Genomic DNA, 15,251 nt, shown 5'->3' with positions numbered 1-15,251 from the left:
TTATTAAAGGCCTTTCTAAGATTGGTGAGGCTGTAGCCTCTAACTAACAAACGGTCCCGCAATAAATTGGCCTGTCTGTGAAAATCCCCATCCTCAGAGCAGTTCCGCCTCAACCTTAAATATTGGGCAAAGGGGATGCTGCGAACTAGAGGGCGGGGATGTGCACTAGAGGCATATAGAATCGTGTTTCCAGCGGTGGGTTTACGGTAAAGGTCTGTGGTAAGAGAGCCCGAAGGATGTTTCAAGATATTTAAATCTAGGAATGAGATATTGTTGTTATCCGCCGTATAGGTGAATTGTAAATTAAATTGGTTTATATTAAGGACATTGATGAAACTATCAAGGTCCGGTCTAGTGCCGGACCACACAATGAATAGGTCATCAATGTAACGGTACCAGCACAGGACAGAATCCAGAAAAGGTTGCAAAGTATCCTCCCCAAAGACATATCTTTCCCACGCACCTAGGTAAAGATTAGCATACGAGGGAGCACAGGAGGTGCCCATGGCCACCCCTTGTTTTTGTAAAAATAACTGATCATTAAATAGAAAATAATTCCTCGTGAGGATAAATTTAAGCAATTTCAAAATAAAACAATTGAGTGGCCAGGAGGCAGAGACCTGCTCCTTTAAGAAAGTTTCAACCATCCTGACACCCTGCTCGTGGGGGATGCTCGAGTATAGAGCCTCGACATCAACTGCCACGAGCAGGGCATCAGGAGGGATCTGGATACCCTCGATATGCCTCAACAAATCCGTTGTGTCTTTGATATAGGACGGTAATCCTACAACGTGAGGCATAAGGAAGGTATCCACGAAGCGGCTAGCATTTTCCGTCAGAGAACCCAGGCCTGATACAATGGGTCGGCCTGGGGGAGTTTGTAAATTCTTATGGGTTTTTGGTAGGGTGTAAAAAGTAGGGGTGCGTGGGGTCACAATATTGATATATTTTAAAGTTATTTCGTCAATGAGGCCCTCATGATATGCGCCCATTATCAATTGGCGAAATTCCAAAGTGAAGGATTCAATCAAAGAAAAATCGATAGGGGAGTACCAAGATGTGTTGTGTAGCACCAAGTAACACATTGTTTGGTACTGTAGATGTGTCATGAGAACTAGGTTGCCACCCTTATCGGATTGTTTGATGATTAAATCTGGGTGTTTTTGGAGTGTCCTGATTGCCGATTTTTGTCGAGGAGTTAAATTGGACGGCTGATCCGCCCATTTATATTTCTTAAGAGATTTGATCGACTCATGTAGGAAGGCCCAGATAGCGGGGCAAGTCATCAAATCTGGAAATGCGCGAGACTTGGCTTTAAGTGTTTGTTTCTTCTGTTCAGACACAGGTGGATCTGATAGCTCGGGTCCCTGACCGAAAGGCAGGGGATTTAGTCCCAAAGCATTCACAGTGTCCTCATCTGTGGCACAGGCTCCCTCATCATAGAGAAGCATCAGGTCGCATAAGGCCCTGAACTCTTCCATGGTGAAATTTTTAGTACGCTCGGCTAGTTCTTTTTCTAGGTTTAATTTTTTACGTTCAGGATCATAAATGAATTTATAAGTGAGATTGCGAGCGAATAAATATAAATCTTTAATTGTTTCAAAAATATCTATGGGTTCAGATGGGCAAAAGCCAAGACCGAGTTGTAGAACATATTCCTCCTCTGATGTTAATGTGATTGATGTCAAATTAATAATGTTTAATGAAGATACCTGATCAGGGTGTGTTACATTGGTATTAGGAGGGTACTTGGGGTTTAGGTTTTGTGTACAAAGGCGTCTAGGCTGCCTTTTCTGGTGCTTTCTGGATGGGTTGAGGTTAAAAGGTTGGAGGGAAAAAGGGACTGGATTTGGGGTTGCAAAAGTTTTGGAATCACACTGTGTAGTGTGGAGGCCGCTGTGTCTGATTTATTAGAGGAAGAGGAAGGAACTGTTGTACGTGTGGCCTGTGAGGTTTTGGCCGATTTCCCCAATTTTCTGTCTTTTTTAGGGTCTTTATGGGGGTGCCCATTTCCAGTGAGTGATCTCTTACGTGGGAGGGTGGGGCCGTGAGACTGAGTATATTGAGATAAGGACTGTGATGACAGAGAGGATAAGGAAGAATCTGATTCGGATAATTCCATTGGTGGTCTGATTAAGGGTTGGCGAGCATATGCAGGATTTCTCCTGTTATAGGCTCGACCAGCCCATTTATATGCATAACCATCAAGGAAAGCTTGTTTATCCAATGAAAATTTACCTTGTTTTTTAAAAATAATTTCCTTATTTAATGTCTCTAAACGGTCCCTCAATTCCCTCCATTTTTCCGAAAAGATAGTGGAAGTAGTAATATCCGGATATTGCTGTAGTAATCTATCTATTTCTTCATCTAATATGGACATATCATTCAAGTGTTGGGCCATCAATTGCTTCATTAGTTCTATGCTGCATGAGGTCAGGGTCTCTTCCCAGGTTTTTTTAAAATCAGTGCTGGGATCTTTTAAAGTAGGGAACACTTGTATCCGAAGGCCCAAGGGGCATATCTTTTCCTGCACATAGAGTTTGAAATATTGCATATGCCAATGAAGGTGAGATTTTCTTTTTAACAACTTAAATATTTTTTCCAAAAAGATTTTGATATCATCATCTAATTTATGACTAGTTAGGCACTCAGCCTGTATAGTGGACATGAAATCACCCCAGCTTGATCCTAAAACATCCATAGTACCAGAAGGATAGTGAAATGATTGACTCGTACTCACCAGAGCGCTGTACCCAAAGGATATACAAAAAAGCAAGAACAAACAAAGAGAAAGACAAAATAACTATAGGTCATTAATAGAGATTCAGGTTATAGTCTGAAGGACGAAAATTCCATATCATTAGACAGTTTATACCTTAAACAATTATTGTAAGTGAGGCATACAAGAAAATTTGGATCCCACAATCCAGGTGTATTATCCACCCTGATATTGATAGTTAATCAAAAAGCCTCCAAAATCAACAGGATACCATCGTCCCAATACGTATATAAGAAAAAACTGGGCATATAGCTCAGAACAACCAAGAGGAAACAACCTCAAAGAGATGAGTTTCCATCAGGGAATTACGCCAGCGCTTGGGTGACCACCTCTACTATTCGACTAATGGGAAAATGACCACGGTAGGTCGCCATGTGGGTATATACCACAAATTTCAATTTGACTTAGTAAAATTCTTTGTCCTCGAAGTTATCCCACAGGACCCCAGAGGGGGTAATTGGGATCAGGCCATTTTGAGACGTGAAGCATTATGGATAGAGCGGCTGAATGCTCTTACCCCCCCTGGCCTAAATGAAGCCCATTCCTACAAATGTTTTCTTTGAAGATGCTATATGTTGCACATGTACACTGTACACTGTCCTTTTTTTAAAAAATGTAGGCAATAACCTAAAACCATGTATTTGGTTTGAGGGCATTGGACTGAAGAGGGTTTCTGTGAGGGAAGTGATCTTTGCCTCCCCCTCTTCTTCTTTTTTCTTTCTTCTTTTTTCCTTTTCTTTTTCTTTCCCTTTTTTTCCCACGTCTTCTTACGCTCCTTTTTTCCCCCCTTCCTGCCTTCCCTAGTATTAGAACTTTTTGCCACTAGACGCCAATACCCGCTTAAATTCAAAGTAAATTTTGGTTCCCCTTTAAATGTGGAACCTATATGATTCAGGTGCTATTCTGAGGACGGTCCTTTTAGGATTTTTATTCCTTTGTATGTCTCAGCTGGCTTGGTCTGGCGATTGTCACTTGCGGCCGACCTGAGCCACTAGGTGAGGGTGGCCTTTGTTGCCGCCCCGCTTGGTGGCGGGGGTCCGCGGCACTGTGACACTCCCCAGTCCATTCATAGCAATAAATTTTGTATCTACACAGTCTTGGATCATGACTCTGTTATGTTTTCCCCTATTGGTTCTTCCCTGTCTCGCAGTTGGACAGACCTGAGGAGTTTGTTCTCCCCCCCTTGGGCGGACGTGTGGCACCCTGGTGTGACTTTCACACCTCCCATTTCGCTGCAGACATTTTCTGCAGCTTTATATGGGAGCGCAATACAATGCGCAGGCTGCCTGACCCGGACTGATCCCTGCTTGGTCGAGGCGATGGTGAACGGGGATCATGTGTTACACAAATCCCCGCCCAGCCACGCCCCTAGACATTCCCCCTGGTCCTCCGTTCATGGGGAATATGTTGGCCGTGCGCACGAGTGTATCCGCGCATGCGCCGTGATGCAGGGACAGGATTAAGGAGCGCACCACTGCGCTCTGAACATTTCCGGGTTGGGGGTTTAAATGGCGCGCTCGAGATTTGAATCTTCAGAGCGCTGCCTGTGTGGAGACGAGCAATGCGTAGGACCTCTGAGCTTCAGGTATTGTCCCCTCGTTCTGACTCCACATATGTTTTAGTCACATGTATCTCTTTTCTTGGTTCGTCTAAATGATTTGTCACTGACTGACTATGCTTACCCTCTATTCTGAATCAGGAAAAATCTGTAATTGAAATTCTGGACATCCCTTATAGAAAACTTGGTGACATCTTAGAAGCATTTGATTTAACTATCCAATTTATTGGGGGTATGTCTTCTGCTTAAATAATAACAATCCTCTGAGGTGCACACTGCTTTATTGACCATGGCTCACTGGGTGCCTTTTGTCGGCATGAGAGATCTTACCTGTTTATCTCTATACTCATTCTTTTATACTGCTTTATTTTATCAGCCCATGGTCTCTGATACATTTATTTCTTTCTATTGAACATCGTCTAAATGGACCATTGCATCTATTTATATATTTTTTTCAGTCCTTGTATGCGCTGTTCAGAGTCTCTCCACCTTGCCCCCCGTGTCCGCCCTTAGGGGGGGCACCCTGTTTTGAGGGTGTCTCGAAGTAGGTCGCTCGTTTGCTGTGGGTTGGGAGCTCCAGGGGTGAGTTATGATCCAATACTGTTTTTCCTAATGCAATTTTGATGTATTGTCTATTTAATACTGCTGTTATTGTTACCTCTTTCTTTTGTAAAAAATTTTTTATTGACACTTTGTATGGTATTATTGTATACTTATATATATATTTTTCATACTAGATTTATAAAAGTGACGTTCCCTGAGGAAGCGGTGTTCTTAGTACCGCGAAACCGGTCGGACTTATGCGTCATCTCTGTATCTCCGTAAAACATTTAATTGTTTAGAACTTGAACCAATTGGGTCCTGTGACTGGATTTAATAATGTGGTTCTGCTACAGCAATGTCTTTGTATTATCTTTTATATGGATCAAATTATAATAAAATGTAATTGTGTTTTAATGATTGTTTCACATTAATTTCTGATACCGCAATAGTCCCTGTTCCCACTGAACCAATAGGAAACTCATCTCTTTGAGGTTGTTTCCTCTTGGTTGTTCTGAGCTATATGCCCAGTTTTTTCTTATACAGCTCAGATTGCGTCGGGTTCTTCAGAAACCAGTTGAAATTCGCTCTGTGTATGCCCATCTTATGTCTTATGGTTGGGGGAGAAATCTAAAGCACCTGAAGGAAACACAAAGACACAGCAAGAACAAAAAATCCAAATAGACTGTGTCTGGAGAGATCGGAACCCACAACTGCAAGACAAGAGCGCTTACCATCCAGCAAAATAGATTTACAATATACAAATATGTCAACGTCTTTTGTACGTGCTTAACTAGGTTTTCTCTACGTATAAATACACCATCTTTACATTTCCTTTTCTAATATCACATAAGGACATGCTCCAGCAGTTTTCAATTTCATGGAAACACTGAGGTAAACAGTTTTGGTGGCGTTAGTTAGTTAAAGTCACAATTATTCATTTTATAACAATTGTCTTCTAATGGTGGACAGAGGATTTCAGCAGACGCCATCACTCTTACATAGTAAAATATACTTTATGATAACAAACCAGAAGTCAATTAAATGCAGCCCTCTTCGTCTTCATTTTTGAAATACACATCTTCTGGGGGGGGGGGGGGGGGGGATACCTAATTTACTATTGTCTTTCATTACTGTGTAGCTGTCACAATAAAGCTGCTGCAGATGCAAATTTTATTCAGTTTGGATGTCTGAGGTGTAAAAAAAAAAAAAAGAAGCAAGAATGGTGCAGAGTAAATTGATATCAGGAGGCCATCTTGAAAGCTGAAACCACAAAAGAGTAGAGCCAACCAGTTCTCTAGGACAGTGGTCTCCACATTTCCGACCAGGGGCTGGCTATGGCCCTTTGCTTACTGTGGTAGTGTGGTACCCCACCAGCAGAAGGATGCAGGTTCTCAACCAGGCAGGTTGAGGGGCTCCAGGGGAGTTGTTTATTTGGGAGGAACCTGGCTTTTCAGTTTCCTCATTGTTTACAAAAATCCAGTTGGGGACATGGAGCCCGGAGATTCCATAGCATTTTGGGTGGGACGGAATCTCCAATCCTGGGACCGGGTTTTAGGAACAGCCAGAAGTCTGGCTGGTTGATTGAACAGGTGGGTCCTGGGCTTATAAGGCCCCTTTCACACATGCGGGCATTATGTCCGTATTTCATCCATCCGTTTGCGGCTGAAATACGGACATATACGCATTCCTATGGGATAGCGGGTGTCTGCGGATAAACATCGGCAGACACCCGATATCGTCCGCCTCCGCTATTGTCCGATTCTGCAGACGGAGGAAAATCCTATTTTTCTATCCGTCTGCAGAGCGGATCGGATGAACACGGACAGACGGTCCGTGCTCATCCGATCCCCCATAGAGGAGAATGGAGAGCTGACAGGGCGGTCCCTGCACAGTGTGCTGGGACCGCCCTGTCCGCCGCCGGCTCAGCGGGGACAACGGAGCGATCCACGCTGAGCAAGCGGATCATCACGGGGCGGATCATTACTGATCCGTCCCGTGTGAAAGGTGCCTTTCAGAGCCAAGACCATGGTTCTGGGCTCCACCCTCCCAAGGAGTCCAATCAAGCAAGGGAGAAGTGTGCATGTCTGCACAGCTCTGTCTGTCAGAGCAGACAGAGGGTCCAAGCCTGTGGGCTGGAACAGCAAGGAAGCTGGAAGAGTGCTGAGGTACAGAGTGTACAGGAACTACTTTATAGTGCCGAGAGGGCTGAAGCATAAACCTGAGCAGCAGTGCTGCTAAAGAGAGCCAGGTGGCTTGGTGTTTTCTGTTCAACTTACAGTGTTTGCTGTGGAAAGCTGATACACCTGTGTGGGCAACCGTTCTGTTATTGGACTTGTGTTCTTTTTCATTTAATAAAAGTGGGCCAACAAGCACTTAACTGGAATGACTGGTGTGGAATCTGCTCACTGGTGTGCTCTACATAGAAGCTAAAGAACCCCCAAATATCACATTACCTTTATCTGGCCTTTGGAACACTATTCCTCAACCTATACCAACAATGGGGCATAATTCTTAAATCTTTTAATCACTTCAAGACCACCCATATGTACTGTTGTTTCATGCACTAAATACTGCATCCACATGTGCCTATTGCACGCCAGGGATCCAATCCATGGGTACGGAGGACCCGATGGCTGCTGGTCACATGTAAACAAGGCAGATCCCCGTTCTGACAGGGAAGTACACAGAGATCGTCTGTTCCTACTAATCATTAACAGTGATCTCTGTGTTCTTCCTGTCAGTCTGTCCCCTAGACAGTTAGAAAACACTTGCAAGGAACACACTTAACCCTTTGATGTTAACCCCTTCCCTGCCAGTGTCATTTATACAGCGATCAGTGCATTTTTTTTAGCACTGATCACTGTATTTGTGTCACTGGTCCCCAAAAAGTGTCACTTACGGTCAGATTTGTTTGCCGCAATGTCGCAGTCCCGCTAAAAATTGCCGATCGTCGAAATTACCAGTAAAAACAATAAAAAAAATTAAAAGTCCAAAAATCTATCCCCTAATTTTGTAGACGCTATAACTTTTGCCCAAACCAATCACTATACGCTTATTGGAATTTTTATTTACCAAAAATATGTAGAACAGGGATGCCCAACCTTTTGAAGAGCGAGGGCCACTTAAGCTACTTAGTAACCAGTTGTGGGCCACAATGAGCAGATGACAGTTCTGTGTCCACTCTGCGTATGCAAAGGGGACACAGACACAGCCCATTCTACTCTACTCTATGGGCCCTCTCATCTGTTCAAATTGAAGGGGACAGATCCACTTTCTATTTTTTTAGCAGATCGGATTGGAAGGAGGCAGGTGTAAATGGACAAAAGTCTGTTTACATCTGCTGCTCCATAGAGGTGAATGGAGGGTCCGATTGGGTCAGACAGATCATGTTAAAGGGGCCTAAGGCTACTTTTACACAGGATGGTCTGTGGTCTACCCATAGCTGTGGCTTTTCTGCAGGTTAACTGTACTTTGCCATAGAATTTCTTTCTGAAAGTGCACCAAACCCACAGGTAAGACGAGAAGTCTATGGCTCAGTGCAGGTAAGCCGCAGGTACACTGCGCTACACCTGCGAATCAGTTTAAAAGCAGCCCAGTAACCACTGCAGAACAGATATGTCCATATATACACTGTGATTTTAGTAATAAACTTGCTGTCCCAGGCAGAGTGCATTTGGCATTACTCTACCTATGACAGGAGCCAGTGCTATACAGGAAGCATTGGCTTATGCAGCTCTGCTCCACAGCTGCTTGCTTCCTCTACCGCTGGCTTCATTCACAACGCTGATGCTCTGGCATGGCGGGTAGTCAACCTGCAATCTGGGCTTGCCAACCCACCATCCCAGAGCAGGAGGTCGCGGGCCACATCAGAGGGCTCCGCGGGCCACATGTGGCCCACGGGCCACTGGTTGGGCACCCCTGATGTAGAAGAATACATATTGGTCTAAACTGATGAAGAGATTTTTTTTTTATTATTATTTATTTGTTCTTGGATCTGTATTATAGCAAAAAGTAAAAATAATTTTATTTTTTTCAAAATTGTTGGCCTTTTTTTATAGCGCAAGAAATAAAAACCGCAGAGGTGATCAAATACCACCAAAAAAAAGCTCTACTTGTGGGAAAAAGGTACATCAATTTTGTTTGGGTAAAGTGTCGCACACACATGCCATTGTCAGTTAAAGTAACGCAGTGCCGTATTGTAAAAAATTGCCTGGTCATTAACCACTACAATACAGGGCACTTTCGCCCCCTTCCTTCCCAGCCCAATTTTCAGCTTTCATCGCTCTAGCGCTTTCAGTGACAATTGCGCGGTCATGCTACACTGTACCCAAATGAAATTTTTATCATTTTGTTCGCACAAATAGAGCTTTATTTTGGTGGTATTTATTCACGACTCCGTTTTTTATTTTTTGCGATATAAGCGCAAAAAAGCGGAAATTTGGAAAAAAAAACAATATTTTCTTTTTTCTATTTTAAAAGAAATCCAATAAAATCAAATTTTGTCATAAATTTAAGCCAAAATGTATTCTGCTACATGGTTTTGGTAAAAAAAATTCCGTTAAGCGTATAATAATTGGTTTGTGTGATCACGGACATATGTACGCAAATTATCATGTACATATGTGTGCAGGTGATCACGTACATATGTGTGCAGATAATCATTGGGACATGTGATTTTAGTGGGACATATGTGGGGGACATGTGTTTTTATTATTAGGGACATGTGTTTTTATTATTTGGGGACATGTATGTTTTGGGGACATGTGTGGGGACATTGTGTTTATACTGTGTGGTGTGTTTACTGTGTGGTGATTTGTGTGTACACTAGACTGATGATCAGTGAGTAAAAAGCTGTAAAAAACAGCTCATACTCACTGATCATCAGCCGGCTGCAGCGATCCGCTCTGCTCTCCTCAGCAATGACTTCTGTGTGAGGAGAGGAGGAGCCGATTGCCTAGCAACCGGCTGTTTGTTTACATCACATGACGGCCGTGATTGGACATGGCCATCATGTCATCAGGAGGGCCAATCACAGAGCCCTCCTGCCGATCTGAGATGCACCGTGTCCGGGTGACACGGGCGCATCGGGATCGCGCCGCTGAGCGGGCACGCGCGCGCGCGATCCCGCTACTTCTGATGGACGTTCCTGAACGTCCTATCAGGAGTAGACGGCTCCCACCCGGCCGTATATGTGCATTGGCCGGGTGGGAAGTGGTTAAGGAGGGTAAAACTTTCTGGAGCTGAAGTGGTTAAAGTGCTTTTGTAGGTCCTGAATGAATGAATGAAATACTTGTATAGCGCACAATGCGAACTAAATCGCCTCTAGGCCCTGATATATGTTTATTGGGATGATGCCATTGGGACTCCCCATGTGGCTACAATGCAGGGTCCCTTACTGCTATAGAACTTGACTGTTACTATAAGTCAGTAGTACCGACTCACACAACATCCAAACTTGATCTTAGCCCTCCACAGAAAGTGTCATCCTAAAAAGGGGTTTTTCGATGAGAGCAGCTTCTGCATGCTGGTTTAAAATAATAATAATTTGCCTAAAGTGATTTTTCTTTTTTCAAACATTAAAATAATATTAAGAGAAGGCATATTAAGTGATGAGTATGTTCAATTTTGGGTATATTGGTAATTTACATAGGTTTGTGCAGAGGGTGTGCCACACCCTAATCACTACGTGTGGTTCTGATTCACCATACTGCCCCGGTTTCCCCCATGTCAGCCACCTGCCCCCCCCCCCCCCAGTGCTGCTGGCTTCCCTCCTCTCCCCCTCCCCCCTTTGTTGCTTCAGGGAATGTTTCAGGATGACGAGTAGGGGAAGGGGCTAATAAATATGTAATTTGCCAGCACATTCCTTTTCTAAATGAACACAGCGAACACACTCACTCACTGTGTTCATTCATAACTGAAACATAGTAAACTGTGCTTACGATGCTTCAATTTGTGAATGAAAAGGAAGCTGCTCGGCACTGTCCAGTGCAGCTGAGACTGCAGAGAAAGGCATGGGCGTTCAAGCTTTGGGGTGCACACCTTAATGCAATAGGCTGCGCACACTTATGGTCATTTACCACCAATGGATTACTTACAAAGGGAAGCCAACAAGGAGAGTTTAAAGGTTCTTTTTTTTTTTCTTCTTTGTGTTTTACGTTTATGTGTTCCTTCATTTTATTTCACATTGTTACTGTACAGGGCTGCCCCTTGCAAGCTCATTGCTGGGAAAAGTAAAGTGATTTATGTGTTGAGGGAAAAATAAAATGGATAAATTACTATAACTACAGAGCCACAGGGGTGTAAAAATGATATCACCTTTTCTAATAAGTCCAGAGTGATTCACGGCTCTTTATTCTGCAAAAGAAAAAAAAAAAGAGAAAAAAAAGGAAAACAACTGAAAACATTAAGACAGAGGGTGGAAGATAAAGAGCTTGCTGTTATATTAAAACCAGACCGGGGGGAATCATGTTCTTCTAAGTAGTTCTCAGAAAACAAAACAATGAAAATGTGGCGTATTATTAAGGGATTTTACTTCACTGCACAACCTCTATAAATACACAATCAATAGACTTAAATAAAATTTTAAATGTAATCAACCAACCTAATGACCATATCAAGAAAAAGTGAATAGTAAAGAGATAAAAAGAGAACTACAAGCTTAACACAATATTTAGCAATAAACCATGAGAGTCAATGCTTGCTGCCGCTTGCTTTTGTTGCTATATTGATATTGCTGGTTAGCAGAAAAACTATTCCCATCAAACTTTGGACTGCCACACACCATGGAGGCTTACTTGAAATAAAAGAGCTTTTATGCAAGTTAACAACCATGCTAGCCACTGTATAGAAATTAAACGAAAAAAAGAAAAAAATATATTGCGCTAACCCCGAAAGAAAAAAAAAAAAATTAGTGCATGAACCAGCAGCTACATACGAACATAACCAAATTCATATATAAAACTCCAACAATATAATGTAGCGCTAAAAAAAAAAAAATACTGTGAAAAATACCGGTGACAAATAGTGAAAAAGAAAGAAAATAAATAAAGTCCAAATGATCAGTGAGTACAAAAAGTCTTTAGAATCCCCACAGGACATAAATTGTGATATATCACATAATATAAACGCTAAAAGGGGATCATGAAGACATCTTGAAGCAGTGGATTCTCGGTAAAAACAAACAAGATGGGTACTCTTACCAGAACCATGAGGTCATATGTGCATATAGAGATAGGTGGATCCCCACAGGTCTACCAGCCGTTGAGATTACTGGAGGTCCTCTGGTCATAGGAGGAATGGTCCGTATTGTCCCCAAGATGGCTGTTTCTCCAGGGTCCCGATGGAATAGACGGAAAAAACTCAACTCCAACAAAAACCAGGAATGGTGGATGACTCCAAACTCATATAGAGGAAGTGTGATCACAGTTACAAGTAGACCCATCCATATTCAGCAGTGCTAGGTCTGGTTTAAAGCAACAACAGGGTTCCTCCAAAGTCTTCTGGAAAACTGAGACTTCCAGGAGTATTGATCTCCAGGGTTCCCCAAAGTTCTCACTGCTTCCTCAGTAATGATACAGTTGTAGTACTACCCCCCCCCCCCCCCCCCCCGCAGGAGCCACTGGATAGGATGGGTTCTATGTTCTTTGCTTCAACCTCCTAAGAGCTTCAGCCACTCTGATACACTAGGTTGAGCATACAAAGCATGCAATATCATAGAAAATCACTGAAAGTAATACTTAGTACCCAGTAGTTGTACTATATCAAAGTAAAAGGCACTGAACCAATTAATAAAGGCAAACTTAATATATTGTTACCTGATATGGTTGTAATGAAATAAGCATAAAATTGGGTTAGCAATGGTAATAACACAAATTAGCATACAGGGTGATTAGTGATAAGGACTAGGCATAAGATGACCTTTGAAATATGCAAAAAATACTGTGCTACCAAAAAAATGACAAGCTGCCAACACTACAATTAGACAAATTGTGCAAAGTAAATAAGAAATAAATTGTGGCGCTAAATATGTATGCAAATGCGTACAAAAATAAAGTCATACCCAAGATGACGTCCTAGTGGATGAAACGCAATGGGACGTACTGTGTTGGCTCCATGATAATGCATTTTTACTTCTTTCCTGTGATCACTTAATACAGCAACTGTATTTGTCTACGTTGATGTAAGTGCAATACTTTATTCAATAAATAGTTTTAGTCAAAGGATTTTATGCTATGTGGCAAATTTTTTCCTCTATGACCCTTTCCTGATGATGGGAGCTTAACCACCTTGTATGTTAGATTTGTGCTGCCATGCACTCCTGTATGCTGGTTTCTAGGAAATTCACATTTATTCAGTGCTTTTGTGTGTTTGGCACTTGCCTGATGGCAGAGGGCTCACAATATCTGGTAAGAGTACCCAACTATTTATTGTGGTGGTGGCTACACACTGGTTGGTGAATCCTTTCCCTGGTGGTTGTCCTTTCCAAGGGCACTACAAATCTTTTCCATGCTGGCTTATCTTCCTAAAGGCAGAACATCGACTCTTCACCGCTTATGAACTCTTTCTAGCTTGAAGCCATTCTTCCTTTTTTCTGACTCACATAAGCCATTCAGATTTTTTAGATTAGTTTTTTAGATGAATATTGTGATTCATATTGTTTATATGTCACTATATATTAGGTGTGAGTCATTGGCCTGAATATACTCACAGCACCATAACTTTTATGTTTGTAGTTTTGTACATCTTGTATTATCTATATATAGCACATGTGCCAGTCACTGGCCGTATTATATTTTTTGCACTGTCACTTTATTTGTGTATGCATTTGCATAAGATGACCTTTGGTGTCCAGATCAATGCCTTTATGACGACTATGCTAGGCTTATAGTGACTAGATGTGCACTGTTCAATACTCTGCACAACAGGTTATGGGCCCAGACACCCAGCCATTGGAGAGGATACCTCAGCAGCACCCAGGCACTGGAAAGAGAACTCTGCAACTCAGTGAGTACTGTATACAAGCTACCGAAAGATGGCAAGTAGTTCAGATGTGCAGTTTGCAATAGCAAAGCTGGACAATGCCAATTACCAGCTGTGGAAGTTTAAACTAGAAATGTTTCTCGGCAAGGATGACTTTTGGCAAGTGCTGTATACAGACAGACCCACAAATGCAGAGACGGAGAACTGAGACAGGAAGCATAGACAGGCAAAAGTGACCATAAGCTTACTAGTGAAAGATGACAAGTTTATCCACATAAGACCTGAGAAAATGGCCAAAGGTATATGGACTTCATTACAAAAACTGCATGAACATTCAAGCCTTAACAGCAAATTGTTTTTTTTTCTACAAAAACTATATAAGATGAGACTAGAAGATGGCCAGCAAATGTGTAACCACATGAACGCTATGCTAGAAATTGTAGAGCAGCTACGTACCATCGGAGAGGAGATAACCATATTGTTGCCCTGCTCCTCTGCAGACTTCCAGAGACATATACTGCTATTATTAATGCTTTAGAAACCAGTCCTGAGCAGGAGCTGACACTGGAATATGTCAAAAGGAAATTAATAGATGAATATGACAGAAGGAAAGAAAATACGCACCATGATGACAAAGCGCTTAAGATGTACAAATGCACAAAGCACAACAAAGAAAGCAGAGCCTGTTTTTGCTGTAAAAGGACCAGTCACCAGATATCAAAGATCACAGAGGAAAATCCCACACACCCCTCCAATCCTCCATAACTAAATCTATCTATCTATATATATATATATATATATATATATATATATATATATATATATATATATATATATATATATATCACACCCACCTAGCTCTAATAGCCTCTAATAGCAAGATAGAGATTAATATAAAATGAGAATACAATCTCAAAGTAGGCCTATCCAAGCACTTGGACCTAAGTGCTATTTCTAAAGCAGATTGTTTAATCATTAAACTGTCCTGTGCAAATTGTGTATAAAAGGTGTGATGAAGATGAAAATATCTAAATAGATGGGAATTTAGAACATTAAAAGTCAAAGTAAGTATAGAAAAAGTAGATCATTTCTGATCAGTAATCACCTGAGAGAGTATTTTGTATATTATAATTAGTCCATGCAGTAGGCTCTGGTGTCTTGAAAAATTGAGGGAGGGTAGGATTAAACCATATAGGTGCATTTGGAGAAAAAGCATCTTTAGGGTAATGCTCACATCTAAGACCAGCCTGCCAGGCTCACAAAGTAGTAAGCATTAGACATGTGCATTAGTTTTCGTCCAAATGCATCTTCGTCTGAATTTCGGGTATTTTCGTTATCGTTTTGACAAACGATAACGAAAGCACAGAATCCAAAAAACGACAGATCCGACAT

General features: G+C 41.9%; 1 protein-coding gene across 3 annotated transcripts in view; it reads right to left on the bottom strand.

Annotated features, from left to right (window-relative positions):
* Window positions 1-15,251, bottom strand: part of AGBL4 (AGBL carboxypeptidase 4) — a 2,901,779-nt gene that overhangs the window by 1,221,727 nt on the left and 1,664,801 nt on the right. The window lies entirely within an intron of this gene.

The sequence above is a fragment of the Lithobates pipiens genome, unplaced genomic scaffold (genome assembly GCF_037356315.1).
Source record: "Lithobates pipiens isolate NorthernLeopardFrog02 unplaced genomic scaffold, aLitPip1_a1.2 Scaffold_23, whole genome shotgun sequence".
In the NCBI taxonomy this organism is placed as follows: Eukaryota; Metazoa; Chordata; class Amphibia; order Anura; family Ranidae; genus Lithobates; species Lithobates pipiens.
The sequence above is the reverse complement of the archived record's forward strand: the minus strand, read 5'-3'. Positions and strand labels throughout refer to the sequence as shown.